General features: G+C 49.1%; 1 protein-coding gene across 9 annotated transcripts in view; it reads right to left on the bottom strand.

The window, feature by feature from the left end:
* The window catches only part of KSR1 (kinase suppressor of ras 1), a 157,869-nt gene that overhangs the window by 121,770 nt on the left and 21,807 nt on the right, over nucleotides 1-14,292 (bottom strand). The window contains exon 1 of one of the 9 annotated variants that reach the window (XM_019647004.1): nucleotides 1,334-1,464. The exons of the other annotated variants lie outside the window; for them this stretch is intronic. The gene's annotated coding sequence lies outside the window, so the exon portion shown is untranslated. Of the gene's footprint in view, nucleotides 1-1,333; nucleotides 1,465-14,292 lie in introns of those variants that run through there. 9 annotated transcript variants of the gene reach the window in all.

Below are 14,292 nucleotides of genomic sequence, written 5' to 3'. Positions count from 1 at the left end.
GGAGATGAGGCACCCAGTTAGGCAACCTTAAAACACAGCGCCGGGCCACTGGCTTTTACCCAGAGCAAGACTTGTTCACGCTGCACATACAGAAGGAGAGGCCAGCCTATTTCAGGAGCTTGGTCAATGTGGATTCAAAACGCCAAGCCTGACCACTGGCCCATGAGGGCCCAACAAGCCAGGGCCTGGGGCTGCTCACAGGGCTGTGGGCAGAGCCCAGAAGTTTCCAGAAACATTTACTATCTGCCCACATAAGACCCAGCCATAAATTAGACTTACAGGCAATGGTATCCCATCCCCAAAACAATGCATTTTCAAAATTGTTCCCTCTGGGCTCCCAGGGCCAACACTGGGAAACAAAATTTTACCAACCATATTGAGTAAATATGATCTCACCTAAAAAAAAAAAAAAAAGGATTCTAGGCTTTAAAGAGACTGTCTGTGCCTGATCAGTGACAGACAGCTCCAAGAAAACTGAACCAAATGTAGACCTGCTATCAGCTCGGATTCCACAGGGATTGCATGATCGACGAAGCAATAAACACTCTGTGAGAACTGGCCTTGTTATTCTGAAATCACAGTGATTAAAATACCCACTTGGCAGTCATGTGTTACCTGGTGGAGACAATCTTACTGGACAACATTGTTCACAGGATTTCAGAGTTGGAAGGGGCATTAGAAATGATCCCCGAGCCTCCCTCTCATTGCCCATCTCTTCCCTTGGGGGCAGATGAGAGGGTTGTGTCCCAGGGAGACCAAAGAAGTAGGCCGAAGTCATCATCAGGCAGACGCCAGCCCCATATCCTCAAACTCCTCGTCCAGGCTGTCCACGGCACCTTGCCCCTCTGTGTGAGGGGTTCCTTGGTCCCTTCTTGAGTTAGAGAGAAACACACACAGACACAGACACACAGGCACACACACACAGACACACAGTCACGCAAAAATCAACCCACATATACACTGCTTTTACACCGATCAAGACACTGGACAAGGCCAGGGCAGTGAGAGATGTGGGCGGGAGGGGCGGGTAAGGAAGAAAAGGGGCTCCTGAATACACCCAGACAGCCTCTGCCTCTAAGGTGCACGCACGTACGTTCTTCACAAAAGCCTACAAGCTTCTTCTGCTTTGCAGAGACCAACTTTCCAATAGACACCGTCCTTCAAAACCAAGCTCAGTTTTCCCCCACTTCTTTCCCTGCCCAACAGATAAAGGTGACAGCCAGAAAACAACCCCGGCCTCCAGTTCCGAGCAGAACTCACACCCACTCCGCACACCTAAGGCCTCCGCTCAGAAAAAGCGTTCCCTGGCTCCCCGACTAGCCACCCGACTTACCGCAGCCCCATCTCAGACCCGCGCTGCTCAGGAGCCCTTTCCTCTGTCTTTCCAGAGCCGAGTCACAGCAGGATCACCTGGGGCACCTGCTCATGGGCTGGGCCCGGAGTCATTGCCAGGGCCGCCTCCCAGGCGCAGGAGCCACCCAGCAGGCCACACTGAGTCATCGGCCAGGGTCCAAAACCAGCTTCCTGGAGGACCTGGAAGGGACACCGCCCAATGGCACTCTCCGAGGAGCCTCTGTTATGAAGACATCAACTTGGAGCGGGCTGGCTACCAGCCAGATTGGGAAACGGTTCCATCAGGATTTTTTCATCTGGTTGGTTTTTAAATGGCACAAATGCCAGACGTCTCCTTCCTGCTCTTTACTATTGCTTTTAAATGTAAATTAAAAGGCCTGTTTGTTCATGTCTTCGGAATCTAAACGATCGGATCGGTCCCTGAACAGGTTTCTAAGAAAACATTAACCCAATAGAGTTGAGGCAGGCTTGACCGATGGTAAGGCAAGAGGACCCATTCCCGGGTCCAGGGAAGGTGCTGAGCGTGCACGTGACCGCAGGCAGGTGAAATCCATCCCTTTCCCTCGCTTTACCACCTGGGATAGGTGCATTCTGATTAACCTCACTCAGAGGTGAGCTTCCCAGTTACTGCCACCTGGTGCTGCCCTCCCTTCTTCCAACAGGCCCACAATGCTCACCTGCGAGGCAGAATGTACCTCCTACAGCTCGCCTGCCTGCCCGCCTCCCTGGGAATAATCCTATATACTCTCCACACGAAACCCACAGCAATTTCACTCTCAAAATGCAAGTCTTTGTTGAAGGACCTCAAAAAAAAAAATTTTTTTTTTAAATCCCTCTCTTGTTCCTGGAAGCTCTTTGTACTTTTTTCCCCATGCTGTCAGAGTGGGGAGGGGAAGACGGGGTCCAGTTCACAGTGACCCACGAGCATTTCCGGGCCTCGGCTCCAAACCCTGGCAGACATCAAAGGCCCGCACTGATGGCAGCTGCCTTGAGTGGTGTAGACTGCACCAAACCACCTCAGGAGCCCCAAGTTTCTCTCTGGCCAGGCAGAGGAAGAGGTGGTAAGAACCCGGCCAATCGCGCCACAGAATGGGAACCTCAGATGCCCCAAATTAAAGGGAATAAACAAAGAGCCAAACCTCTTGGCTGAAGCAGGGGCTGTTTTGCTTTTTAACTTTCCCAACAACAGGCATAGCCTTCAACCCAGCTACTGAATATAACCAGTGCCACTTAGAATGCTCTGAGACCCCATTATTGCCTACTCAGTGCCCCGCCCTCCCCACCATACCCCGTAATTACAGGGAGGTTAGGGTTGGGATTTTTTATTTTTTTTATGATGCTTCTTTTTAAGTGTGTGACAACACAGAAAGAAGGGTTATTTAAATCTGAGTTAGAGGCAGGGTGGGGGGGGGGGGAAGCAGCATTGTTAACATGGCAAATTAAGAACACATTTCCCTGGGTTTTAGGTAATTCGAGGTCACTTGCAATAAACAAGACAGAAAACTGAATCATCTGGCCCATGTGGGCCGTGGGGCTCCACTACCTCACAGGGTCGGACAAGCCCTAAGCGCCGTGTGGAGCTCATCGTTAATGTCTGTGACTTAGAAAATCTACCACGTTAAGGAATTCGAGTGCATCGTTCCCTGCCTGACTGTCCAAGGGTTCTTCTTGGTCCCCTAATGCACCCCCACCCTGTTCTGAAAAGCACACACAATGGTTAGGGACGAGGACTCTAAGATCCGAAGCATGAAGCTGCATCCGAGCTTCACCATTTACTGACGGTGACCCTGGGCACGTCACGTAACTTCCCAGAGCCTCAATTTCTTCATTTATGAAACGGGGTGAAACAGTCCTTATACCTTCATAGGGTTTCACAAGGATTCAAAGAGATTAGAGCTGTCACATGCCTCACATACCTACAGTAAGTGATCAATGAATGTTGACCGTCATCAGAATGAGGCAGGAACACACTTGCTTTGGGGAAGGTTAGTAAGTCCCCGTGCCAACGCTTTCAATGAAGTGGCATCTATACAGCAAGACAATGCCCATGCCCCTCCTTACATGGAATATATTTTCCAGCTAAGACAAAAAGTAGGGTTGGAAATGCCAAGTACTAAGTGTATAACACCATTTAATGAGCACCTACAGTGTGCCACGAATTGAACCATATTTTCGCAAATCCTCATCATCCTGCAAAGTTAAGTACTGTTATTCCCACTTTACGGGTGGGGAACGCAGGCTCAAAATGTGTCCCACCTCCTCCGGATTCCAGGCCAGTCTTAAGGCAGACGATAGATCAGGAGTCACACCCAGGTCTGCTGGGCAGAAAGCACTTAGGCATGGTGCCTTGACCTCTGGCGCCTTTTGTCTAGCTCATGGCTCTCTCCCTTCAAACAGCACCTATGGGCGCCTTACCACAGAATGTTCTAACAGCTATGAGAGACCGTCAGACTGGCTTCAACTGATCCACTGATTTAGGAGCATTAGAAACTCAGCCCGAGGGAAGGAAGTGGCTTGTCCAAGGTCACATGATGGGCCAGAGGCGGGGTTGATATTTGGGCTCAGTCTACTGACTCTGAAGAACCAATGGACGCCCAACAGTTCCTAGAGGAATAAGCCGGCAGGCAGACAGGCAGGCAGGCAGGCATAGCTCTGAACAGATTTCAGGGCAATGCAAAGGTGAGCTAAGCAGACCCCGCCCTCCTCAGGCTGACAGGAAAGCAAAGCCCTGGATGCTGGAGCTAGGCCAGCTGTCTTCAGCTTGGTTCGCCTGTGAACCACAGCCTCAAGATTATCAGTGTTTAAAATTACCTTCCTAGATGCTAATTTCTATTTTGAGGCTACCCACTCTTAGCTGTTGCATGCACCCTCCTGGTCCCTTCTCTCCTCCCCATGTGAGACAGAGCTGCTTGTCAGTACCGTCTGTCTCCAGCAAAGGCGTTTCATCAGGTGGCCGACCCCTGTAAATAATTAAAGGGTGATCCCATAGTCTCAGTGAAGTCTATTGAGAGAAGGGTGGCTTGTTAAATTAGACACGGCGGGGGGAGGCACCGCTAACAGCCTAACAACTGTTTCCTCAACAGATGGTGAGCAGAGTGAATCAGGAACGCAGCCCACAGAGCCAGCCTGTTGAGGGGAAAAGCAAGGCGGAGCAGGGCGGGGGGTGGGGTGGGGGGCTCCATTTAGCAGCCTGGCTTTAATAACATCAGAGCTGCACCCACAGCCAGCTCCTCCTGTAAAGACTGGGGTGACCCTGGGCTTACCCACCACCCACTGTGGAGCTGTTTTCTTGCCTCTAGGATGACCTCTTTCTTTTGGATTTGGAGGAAAACATCAACTCGAAAGCAAAATTACCCGAAGTGCTAGTCTTTTTTTGGGCAGGGAAGAACTTCCTAAAGTAGGAAATGCCAGTTTCCCCTCCATCCCCCGGAAGTCGAGTCCCATTAGCAGTGTGGTCGGTACCCTTCCAGCTGGTTCCTGTACTAGTTAGTGAGCAACAGAGCGCTCCCTGTGTCTGTGTCTATACATAGAGGTACACATACATACATACACATATGCTTTCAAAAAAATAGAAATACACCATATAGGTTGTTCTTGGTGCGTCTGATTTTTTTTACACTTAATAAATACATCATGAAAATCTTTCCAAGACAGTTCAGAGATCTGCCATGTCTGTTTTAGTCATAATGGTTATTTCATAACTGATTCAATCCTTCCCTTTGTAGCGGGCACTTGGGCGTCTGTAACTTTTTAGTTCTCTACACAATGCTACAATGAACAACCTTGTGTATACACCTGTATGTATACAGGCTATATGGTTTCTATAGGTGTCAAATTCCCAGGAGTTGGACTACTGAATCCTAAGGAATATAGACTTTCGGTTTCAGTAAGTACTGCCAAAGTACCATCCAAAAAGGTAGTATCAATTGGCACAACTCGATTGTGTCTAAGGGTTACAAACCGCTCGCTAAACCACAGGAAAGAGGCTTAGGCACCCAGCAGAAAGACCCCTGGGCCTCTGCCACCCACATTCTCCCCGCCCCCCATCCCACCCTGTCAATCAGTGCAGCTTCCATGGCATCTCCTGTATATATTGGCTCTCCACAGAAGATTTTACTAGGAATGTTGCTGGGAATGTTTGAAAAACACCTAAAAGATATTAATAACCACTAACATTTATGCAGCATTTACTCTGTGCTTAATATTTTATAATTATAACCTCACTGAATGCTTCAAAAGCCTCATTTTGCAGATATGGGAACTGAGACTTAGAAAAGTGATTTTTTTCTTTTAAAGATTTTATTGCGGAATTGGGGGAGGGGAATAACGTTGGGGAATCGGGAAGGGGAACAGACAAATTGCTGTCCTTTTGTTCTTCAGTCTAGTTGTGGAGGACGTCGCTTCACTGGCCCATGTTGGTATTATCATTGCGCTCTTCCCGAGTGAGGCAGTCGCTCGCCAGCCATTGGACGGCAGCTCACGGCTGCTCACAGCAGCCCACGCCAGCTGCCAGCCAGCCCCACTGCAGCCTATGCCATCGCCAGCGACTCACAGAAGCCCAGCTCCAGGTCGAGCTGTTGTTCACCATCTTAGCTGTAGAGGAAGCAGTGTCACTGGCCCTCATGTGGGATCCGAACTGGGGCCGTGCTGCTCAGAGCTGGTGTCCCAAGCCCACTCTTAACCAACGCGCCACTCGGCCGGCCCAGAAAAGTGATTTTTGTAAGGTTCCCTCCAATGTGTTGAGAAAGTATAGAGCCTGGAGAGACCTAGGCGACCCGATTCTGGAGTCCTCACACTTGTTCAGCACTTTACTGCCTTCCAGTGAGGGGACCGAGCACACAGGTACACGAAGACCCACCAAAATAAAAATGCTTCCAGAGTTAGGCCTATGGGCCTCTTTTAACCAACTTTATTTGACAAACTTCTGGGTCGTCACCTTTCAGATGGGTGAACCGAGGGAACATCATCACTTTGAGAAAGTACCTATCCCTCCTCTTCTCCCTGCCAACTCCCAGCCCCTCGCCCCCCAAAACCCAAAGGCCATCAGCCCTATTGCTGATCCCTCATGGCCTCCTCCTGGGAAGGTCTGCCTCCCCACTTCCTGGCAACACACCCCGCAGGAGGAGGAAGGAAGTAAAGAGACCAGAGGCAAAAGATCCGCTCAACAGGAGAAAGAAGAAGCAAAAGGCCCCTGATTCACTGACCTCTGATCTGAGCACCTACCACCCCACAATTTCTACAGATACGAGGGGACTGTCCACATTCAGGACCGGGAGAGAAAGTCAAGACGAGCCAGAACTCTTACGCGTGCGGATGGAGGCATCAGCCCACTTACCAGGAATTTTGTGGGGAATGAAGCAAGAGGAAAGGAAAAAGAACAAACAGGGCAAGAGAGAAGGGAAAGAGGAAACGAGGAAGAAGCAGATGAAGCAGCAAAGGGAAAGTGAGGAGGATCACCTCAAAAACCCACGTGGCCTGGGCTTAAACCCGCAAACCTGCCCGTCTGCCTCATTCCCATCTGCAGAAACATAAAGAAAAGCAGAAGAGCAGACCCAGGCCCCTCTCAGACGCATTGCACAATCCTAAGAAAAGGAACTTTTTCTACTTGGAGTGAAGCCTGCAGCTGAGTTCCCACCAGCGCACTTCTCCAGCGCCCACGGCATACGCCCAACTGGGGATCCCACACTCTCCCAGACACTCGGCCTGGAGGGGCTTCCGGGAAAGTGTGCCATCAGACAGGCAATGCTAGTTCCAAGAAGGTGCAAGGCAAGTGGCACAGGACATCCACGTTAGGAGACCAGAGGCACGCAGGGCTTCCTTGATTTGAATGCTGCTTCCATGTTGTTCTGAAAATGACTGGCAGGTCAGGGAGGCGGATGCAATAGGACCTCTTACAGAGTAGTTTGATTAATGTTACTTCTTGGAAGCCAGAAAAATTATTGCCGCATTGTTGGCAATGGCAAAAGATTGGAAACACCCTAAATATCCATCAAGAGGGGATTGGTAAACAAAATACAAGAATGACACATCAATATAGAGGAATGTTATGCAGATATTAAAAAGAACAAGACAACTGTCCAGATGTGAGCCAATCTCCCAGATACAATATTAAAAAAAAAAAAGTGCAGAAGAACATAAACGCAAGCTCATTTGATTAAATGGGTTAAGGAATATAGTAAACGGGATGTTTCTCACCTAAGGTACTAGGAATTTTCTTTCTCAACCTGAGTAGAGGGTACAAAGGTGTTCAGTTTATCATTCTTTAAAGTGTATGTACATTTTGTACATGCTTTTGGCTATATGATATTTCACAATTTAAAACTTGTAAAGGCGGGGACATGTGTGTACATTTATGGGTACACATATTGGAGGTGCCAATAAAATGTATACACGACTTACATTCATTTTTTGTTATCGGTATACAAAGATGGATAATTATATGAGGTCGGACAATTAAGTTTGTGAACTCATCCTAGAAAAAGTGCCACATACCTCACTGCTGAATATACTACAGTCACCTTCAAAGTACTCCCCTTGGGAAGCTATGCACCGATGCCAGCGCCTAGTCCACCCTTCAAAGCAATTCTGTAACTCTTTTTCTGGAATGGCCATCAGAACTGTCGTTGTATTACCCTTGATGTCCTGAGTGGCATCAAAATGTCTTCCTTTCAATATTCCCTTTATCTTTGGGTAAAGAAAGAAGTCACTGGAGGCCAGATCAGGTGAGTAGGAAGGGTGTTCCAATACAGTTATTTGTTTACTGGCTAAAAACTCCCTCACAGGCAGTGCCGTGTGAGCTGGTGCATTGTCGTGATGCAAGAGCCATGAATTGTTGGTGAAAAGTTCAGGTTGTCTTAACTTTTGCACACAGCCTTCTCAGCACTTCCAAATAGTAAACTTGGTTAACTGTTGTCCAGTTGGCATAAATTCATAACAAATAATCCCTCCGATATAAAAAAATATTAGCAACATCGTTGCAACAAGTTCGCGAACGTAATTGTCAGGCCTTCGTATATTAAGTACTACAATTTGAATACAGTTTTTTCCTTTCTTAAAACGTGTATACATTTTTCTTGGCACCCTCTGTGTACAGAAAAATCTCTAAAAATTTTAAAGTGAAAGCCTCTGAGAAGGGAGACTGGGGGGATAGTGGGGTGGGGTATGAGGAAGGTTTACTTTGACTCTACAGATATCCTTTTATAACCTTTTAACATATTTTACCACATGTATGAATTGCCTATCTAAAAAAAAAAAAAAAGCCACTGGCAATTCTCCAGGGCGTTTCGGCATCATAGATCGGGAAAGTACCCGAGGGGCCAGTTTCCCCATTTTATGGCTGAAGAAGCTGCAGCCCAGAGTGTCTGAGCATCCTGTGCATGGTCACACAGCAAAGGAGTGGTTGACTCAGGAAGAAAAGCTAAGTCTCCAGGGGGAGGCCAGTGCTCTCTACCCCCAACATCTTAGCCGGGGGCTCCCAACCTGCTCAAACTCAAGGACCACCTGCCTGCCTGGCCTGGCCAAACCCTCCTGGAGCCCCTAACCCACGTCAGGCACACACAAAGCAGGGAGAATCAGGGGAGGGCCCACAAGTCCCAGGATGGGAGTTGGGGGTCACAGTCAAGGTTGGAGCCTCCCTACCCCATATCCCCTGGGCTGCTGCCTTCCAACCTGGGGGCACAAAGGCGGGTTAGGAGGGCGGGCTCCAGGGTTCTCCTCTCCCATCCTGACACTTCAGGCACTGCCAGTTGCATGGCCAATCCTGTGTCCTCAGCAAGCAGCCTCTCAACAAACCACCGCCCAGCAAAACCACTGGAAGAGTCCCACATTCTGGCCACTTTGCAGTCATAACCACCTCTGGGGGGGACAAGCACTTACCCGGATATCTTCATGCCAGCAACCCAGCAGCACACCTACCAGCTCAACAGCCTTAGATCCCAGATGCCAGCCAGCGGCTGGGCACCGGGAGCCAAACCAGAATCCGCTTGTAAAATACCACCCTTGTCAGTGTGTTTACATTAAAGAAAATCCTTAAGGGCTGTGCAGAAAAATCATAAAACTTCAGAGCCCGGGGAAGTTAAGAAAGCCGGATGGTTTTCCCTGCAGTAAAAAAAAATCTACCATGCTTGCTTCATTTACGGGAGGCCAGAAACAACTCAATCCAAATTTTAATACTTCCTTATTTAACAAATGCTAACAAACCTGAGTTCATATAGTATTTTCAACAAATAGTACCCCACTGTGAGCCAGGCACCCTGGGAGCATGGAAGGTAATTAGAACAGCTAACATTTGGAGAACGCTTACCATACAGCTTAATACACACCAGGCACTGCTGCTAATCTCTTCGCACACAGGTCTTCAATTAGTCCTCACAGAAGTTCTGTGGGGATAGTCTGTTGTTAACCCATTTTACAGAGGAGGAAGTCAAGGCTTTGGCAGTAAGTTAACTTGTCCGAGGTTACAGAGCTACCAAGTGGCAAACCAAGGTCTGTCTGGCTCCAAAGCCCATTCCCCACCCACTGAGCAAGACACAGCCCCACCCACAGGGGCTCTCCCTCCAGAGAGGTCTGGGCATCCTCTAAATGTACTGTCCCTGAAAGGGGCCAATTAGGCCGGTTACTTCCCCCTCCCTCCTGGTCTCTAAAGAGGGAGCATTTCCCTAGGAGTTCCAAATAAATCAAGAGCCCAGGATACATCCATGACACTGCCTTCTCGGTTCCAGCTCCAGACCAAGAGCCTTGGTGACCCACATGTTGACACCAAGCCAGGCTGACAGTCTGGGCAAGGAGGATTCATGTGAGAGGGGGGCCTGGCACATTCACCCCACTGACAGAGAGCCAGCTCTGCAATGGCCCAAGGGAGCAGAGGACCCTCTCCCCACTCACCTTGCTGTGAAGACCAAAGCCAACCCTTCCTGCAGGCAGGGGAAGGGCAGAAGGGCTAGGGAGGGGGCTCTAATCTAGGTTGCCAACTCTCTTTGGGAAATTCCCCAAACCCCAAAGGGAGGGGAGTATTGTTAAAGGGACTCAGTTACATCAACTTCTTCAAAGATCTCGAGAACGCAAGACATATTTACAGATGAGAGGTAAACCATGGCCATGATAAACAGCAGGCAGCTCCCAGGATGTCCACCCTCTGCCTGGAATGTCCTCCATGCTCTTCCAACTGGCAAGGTTCAAGGCTCAGACAGAGCACCCCCTCCCTTGAGAAGCAGTCCCTGACCTCCCACCCTCACTCACAGGTACCCCCCAGCACACAGGATGGGAACTGTGAAAAGTGTGAGGGATGTTATTATCACTCTCTGGAATTTGTGAACAGGACAGAGCCCTCCTAGGGGTGGCTCCCCATGGGGGCCTCCAACACTAGGCCTGACCAAGGCCATCACAACACCCAGGCCTCCCTGTGCTGTCGGCTTCCCAGCACACACTTCTCATACCCAAAGACTAACTTCCCTCCAGGAAGCAAAGTCTCCCTCATCTGTACCTCAAAGGCACTGAGGATGTAGGGGAGACACAATCCCCCCAACGGCCCCAGGGGGCGTTCTCAAAGTAGTAATTCCCGTCCAGAGGCCTTGGGGGGGGGATGGGGGGGCAAGGGGGAGCTGCCTGAAAAAAACCAGAACTTCCTTTATCTCATCCCTTCAAATATCTACTTTTGTAGCTGTATTATTAGAATAAACATGCTATAGCAGCACAGCAGTACGTGTTTAAAATTTGTAAGTGAAAATACCTATGCTGGGAGCATAAGGTCAAAATTTCTTTCCCGATAGGTATGCAAGCGCAAGTGTGGAGATCAGTGGTCCAGCTGGGAAATGCACCACGCAGATATAGCAAGGAAAAGGCAGGAGAGAAGATTCCAGAGGTCCCAGGGCAGGGAGCCCCAAAGGAACAAAGACAGGGGAAGTGTGAAAAACACCGAGATGCTCAGGGCCCAGCACATTCCCTGCTGGGGAGAGATAGGACAGGAAAGGGAAAGGAAACAGATGAGGGGGCCATCCAGGGAGACAAGGGGGAATTCCGAGCATTCCAGGAAGAGGAGGCTTGAAGACATGAAACAGCAAGGCGCTCGGGAAGAGCACCAGTCAGTATGGCTGTGCACTAGCATTCAAGGGGTGGGGACATGTAGCTGGACCGGAGGCTCGAGAGGCAGGCAAAGTGCCACACTGAAAAGGTGGAACTCTGTCCTGCAGGCATGGGGAGAGGTCCCCAACCAAGTGCTAAGGAGCAACTGTCCTCCATTTATCCGTTTACTTGTCAACAAAAGGCCACATGATTTGGTAACATTTCGAGAGCTGTGTCGCAAGAAAGCCCCGTGATTGGACAGCCCCATCCATACAGCTGCCAAAGATTCGGGGCACAAGTGGGAGCCCTTTGGGTCCAGACCCACAAGCCCTGGGAGGGTGGGATTGTGGTGGCAGCCTGTCCATCTCCAGTGGGCATGGCCAGTCTCTGGGAGCCGCCACAGTAAGTAGGCCCAGGAGGTGGACATGGAGGGAGGCCCCGGTGAAGAGGTACGCAGATTCACCAGTCCCCACCAATGTCTGCGGCCTCCAGTTTTCACCGAGGACCCCAAGAACCTAAGCCACTTGCTCTCAATGGGGCGAGAGACGCTGGACGGCAATCCTGAGAGCCAATCTCCCCTCTTCCTCATGTCAGCCAGGAGTGCTAGGGTGCAGGAGGAATATCCCACTTTCTTCTCCACAAACTGCTCACCGTAAAATCAGGGGTCTGAGGGAAGGTTCCCCAAGAAGCGGACTCTGCAATGGAGGTTTGCATGCAGGAGCAGTCAACACTGTGAGGAAAGCAGGCCTGGGCAGAGGGGCAGTGGGCTATGACTAAGTTGCAACAGAGGCCTCGGCCAGACCCGTGGGGGACTCTAGAGCTGGAATGACCCCTTGAAATTGTCCCAAATGGAGACAAGTGGGCTAGCCTCTGCACCCCATCTTTGGATTGGGGGAGGTTACCTTTGCATAGGGCTGCCAAAGATTTGGGCACAAGTGGAAGTCCTTTAGGTCCAGACCCACACAGCCCTTGCAGGATAGAGCTTGTGGTGGCAGCCTGTCCATCTCCAGTGGGCACGGCCAGTCTCTGGGAGCCCCCACAGGAGGTGGCCATGGGGGGTAGGCAGCCATCACTCATGGCAGCTGGGATAGGGGACTGAACTCTGAAGGGGATTTGGGCAGCACATCACAGCCTTTTCGATGCATCTCAGCCTTTTCAAATGGTTCCCTCAAGAAGAATTTTGTCTAGGACAGATCAGTCCAATAATCTCAGAATGAAGTGACACATAAAGCATTTGTCTGTTATTTTTATATCACTCATCACTGAGCTGATAGGATCTACTTTTCTCTTTCCTGGTTTTAGATTATTTTTAAGAACATAATTTCACTTCAAAGAACCCATCAACAAGTTGCTCTGTGAATTTTCCATGTATCCCTCATCCCAAGCTCCTAGTTCACACATTTGGGGGGGGGGGATCTATTTTTTGATCTATAGACTCCAGCCACATCATCATATGAGCAGATATTCGCATTACGTTGGGGACAGGTTCTGGGTAATCAAATGGTTAAAACGTTACAGTGAGCATAAAAATAAAACATGAGAAATGCTTGTCACATTTCAAAGTACACGAAAATCCATTCAGAATATTGTTATATTTATAACATGATTTCCTCCCCCAATACACGAGAAATGCATGTTTACGAGTGGGGGGGGGGATGAGAAAGAAAACAAAGCACAGAGAAAATAAATTAATTATTCCACCATTCAGGGATAAGCCACCCACCCACCATTACCAAACATATGTACAGCGTTCTCTTTTTCCTCCACGAAATTCATTCTCAATAATTAATTGGAGCCATGCTGTTTAACCTGGTTTTTTTTTTCTGTTAATGGTACACTGTGAACACTTTTTCAAGCGGTAATTCCTCACGGCAAGTTTTTGGTCCTTTTAAAGGCCAAAGATCTAAATGTGCGCCAGTTTTCAATATCCCAAGGTTGTATGTGTTAAGATATCGGCTATTTAGGTTATTTGCAAGCCTTCATCAGTACACATAACGCCGCAATTAATATCCTGGAGACCAAATGCTTTTCAAATCCTAGCTAGTCCTTAACCCCAAATCCCAATGACTACACTCACATAACTTCATTGAACGTGCATCTTTTAAACAATGGGTTCCTCATGCCTGCAGCATTGAGCTCCCAGCCCAGAAGGGAGTGCCCAGCCCACTCTCGACCTCAGCAACCCCGAGAGGTGGCCCTTCCATCTCGTTGCTGGTGTTCTACCAGCAGGACCTGCCCCTGCAATCCCAGGATGGGCTGAGGGGCCAACCGCACCAGGCAAGTGTCTTCCTGCCTGTGAGCCATATATATCCTGAGGCGCCTGCCAACACAACTGAACACTGGCTTTCCCCAGGTGTCTTTTAAATCCCATCTGACTTTTGACCTGTTTTATAGCCAAAGAGCACTACACCACAGTTAATTCTAGATCTTTTACATTCAAAAATTTGTTTTATAGATTAGATTTCCCAAGCTTCCGTTATCGCTTTTCAGCTTTTGGAGATAGTCTTTCCCCTCCCCACATGACAGTTCTTTAGCATCATATGCTTTTTACTAAGCAGTGTACATGCACTGTCACATTTAACCCACAAAAGCACTCTGAGAGAAACCCCTGGCCCCATTTGCCGGATGAGGAAACTGGGGTTTAACATAAGAATTCACTCAATGCACAGCTGGCATGACAGCACTCAGGGTTCAAACTCAATCAACTCCAAAGTCTGAGGCCGGCCGAGTGGCTCAGTTGGTTAAGAGCTTGCTCAAGAGTTTGAGCTCTGAGCAACAGCAGTTCGATTCCCAGCCCGAGCTGAGCAGTGGCTGAGCTGCCAACCGGTAGCAGGATGGCTCAGCTTAAAAACAAAACAAACAAACAAAGTCTGATGTCGT

Source organism: Hipposideros armiger, unplaced genomic scaffold, assembly GCF_001890085.2.
Source record: "Hipposideros armiger isolate ML-2016 unplaced genomic scaffold, ASM189008v1 scaffold_108, whole genome shotgun sequence".
Taxonomy (NCBI): Eukaryota; Metazoa; Chordata; class Mammalia; order Chiroptera; family Hipposideridae; genus Hipposideros; species Hipposideros armiger.
The sequence above is the reverse complement of the archived record's forward strand: the minus strand, read 5'-3'. Positions and strand labels throughout refer to the sequence as shown.